At 37.5% G+C, this 2,599-nt stretch overlaps 1 pseudogene; it reads left to right on the top strand.

Annotated features, from left to right (window-relative positions):
- Positions 1-433: 433 nt before the first annotated feature.
- LOC103087499 (60S acidic ribosomal protein P1 pseudogene) lies at positions 434-755 on the top strand (annotated as a pseudogene).
- Positions 756-2,599: the final 1,844 nt, after the last annotated feature.

The raw sequence follows: 2,599 nt of genomic DNA, 5'->3' as shown, positions 1-2,599 counted from the left end.
CAAATACCCATAGAACATTTTCCAAAATGACTCATTTATTAGTCTGCAAAAATGCAGAAATCATAGGAGTAACAGTCTCTGATCACAGTGCGATAACATTACAAATTAGCAACAGAAAGAGCCACCAAAATCAACACACTTAGAATTTTTTTCTGGTTAAAGTCCCTCAGATAACAGCTTTCTTGAGATAGAATTTATATGCCATAAAATTCACCCCTTTAAAGCATACAGTTCAATGATTTTAGTATATTTACAGAGTTGTGCAACCATTTCCACATTCTAATTTTAGAACATTGTCATCACCCCATAAAGAAATCCTGTCCCTTTCCTCAGCTGCCACTTAGGTGGCTAAGGCCGCATTGGGGTGAGGCCCTCACATCATCGGGCGACTAGAACCACGCCGGGCAGCCCCTGCCTAGCACTCCCCCGCACCATGGCCTCCATCTTAGAGCTCGTCTGCATCTACTCCATCCTCATCGTGAACGACGATGAGGTGACGGTCATGGAGGATAAAATCAATGCCCTCATTAAAGCGACTGGTGTAAATGTTGAACCTTTCTGGTCAGGTTTGTTTGCAAAGGCTTTGGCCAGTGTCAACATTGGGAGCCTCATCTGCAATGTGGGGGCTGGTGGACCTGCACCAGCAGGAAGTCCTGCCCCCTCCACCACTGCTGCCCCAGCTGAGGAAAGTAGAAGCAAACAAAGAAGAATGTGAAGAGTCTGATGATGACATGGGTTTTGGTCTTTTTGACTAAACCTCTTTAGTAACACGTTCAATAAAGAGCAGAGCTCTTTGCTGACAAAAAAAAAAAAAAAAAAAAAAAAAGAAATCTTGTGTTCATTAGTTGATACATCCTATTCCCACCTTTCCCCATACCCTGGCAACCACTAATCTGCTTTCTGTCTCTATGTATTTGCCTATTCTGGACGTTTCATATAAATGGAACTATACAATGTGTGGTCTTTTGTGACTGGCTTCTTTTACTTAGCCTAATATTCTCAAGGCTCATCCATGTAGTAGCAAGCATCAGAACTTCATTCCTTTCTATGGCTGAATCATATTCCATTGTATGGGTAAGCCATATTTGTTTATTTCACCAGTTGAAGGATATTTGTGTTGTTTCTGCTTTCTGGCTATTATGAATAATGCTGCTATGAACATTCATGTACAAGTTTTTGTGTGGGCATATGTTTTCATTTCTTAGGTAGATACCTAGGAGTGGAATTGCTGGACCATTTGGTAACTCCATATTTAACATTATATGGAACTGTCAAACTGTTTTCCAAAGAGGTTGTACTGTTTTATCTTCCCACAGCAATGTGTGAGGGTTCCAGTGTCTCCACATCCTTGCCAACACATGATATTATTTGTCTTTTTAATTATAGCCATCCTGATAGGGTATTTTTAAAACATTTAACAAACTCTTTTAGGATAGTTTTACATTTACCGAAAATATATAAGAATATTACAGAGAGCTCCTATATACCCTGTATCCAGTTTTTCCTATTGTTAGTATTACTATGGTACATTTATCACAACTAATGAACCAATATCGATACACTGTTAATAACTAATGTCCATATTTTCTTCAGATTTCCTTAGTTTTTACCTAAATGCCCCTTTTTTTTCTCCTCCAGGATCCCATCCAAGAGACCACATCATCTTTAGTCATATCTCTTTAGGCTCCTCTTGGCTGTGACCATTTCTTAGACCTTCCTTGTTTTTGACTACCTTGACAGTTCTAAGGAGTCCAGTCAGATATTTTGTAGAATATCCTTCAATTTGAGTTTGTCTGATGCATTTTCCGTAGTTATACATCATACCAAGGGTACATGCTATCAACATGATTTATCATTGATGAGGTGAACATTGATTGCCTGGCTGAGGCAGTGTTTGGCTTGTTTCTCTATTGCAGCACTACTCTCTTTCTCTCTTTCCAAACTCCACTGTTTATAAGGAAGTCATTATGCACATCCTACACTTAAGGAGTGGGCAGTTATGCTCCACTGGCTTGAGAAAGTATCTACATAAATTATTTGGAATTCTTCTGTACAAGAGATTTGTGTACTCTCCTTTAATTTATTTATTCAATCATTTATTAATATCAGTATGGATTTGTTGATATTTATTTTATACTTTGAATTATAATCCAATAATAATTTTGTTGCTCATATTGTTTCAAATTTGGCCATTGGAATCTCTTTCAGTTGGCTCCTATATCCCTTTGACGTACCTCTATAATTGCAGGGGGGTTTTGTTTTTATGTTTGTTCAGTTTTTTATAATTAAAAAAATTTATGGTGCTCCCGACTCATTTTATATTTTCCATGCTCCAGTCCTAGAGTCAGCCATTTCTCCATGGAGCCCTGATTCCTTCTATCGGAGAATGGAGGAAAATTTGGTGCTATCTACTAAATTAAATATCCACTTAACCCTCAACTCTGCAATTCTGTTAGGTATGTAGCTTAAAGAAATAATGGCATTTGTTTTGAAAGAGGTATGTGCAAGCAATTTTTTGTGTGTAAGCATTTAAAATGCAGTATTATATGTATTGATAATTCACTTAAATATTGCATGCTTATTATGAGTTCAGCCTATT

Source organism: Lipotes vexillifer, unplaced genomic scaffold (genome assembly GCF_000442215.2).
Source record: "Lipotes vexillifer unplaced genomic scaffold, Lipotes_vexillifer_v1.1 scaffold681, whole genome shotgun sequence".
In the NCBI taxonomy this organism is placed as follows: Eukaryota; Metazoa; Chordata; class Mammalia; order Artiodactyla; family Lipotidae; genus Lipotes; species Lipotes vexillifer.
The sequence above is the reverse complement of the archived record's forward strand: the minus strand, read 5'-3'. Positions and strand labels throughout refer to the sequence as shown.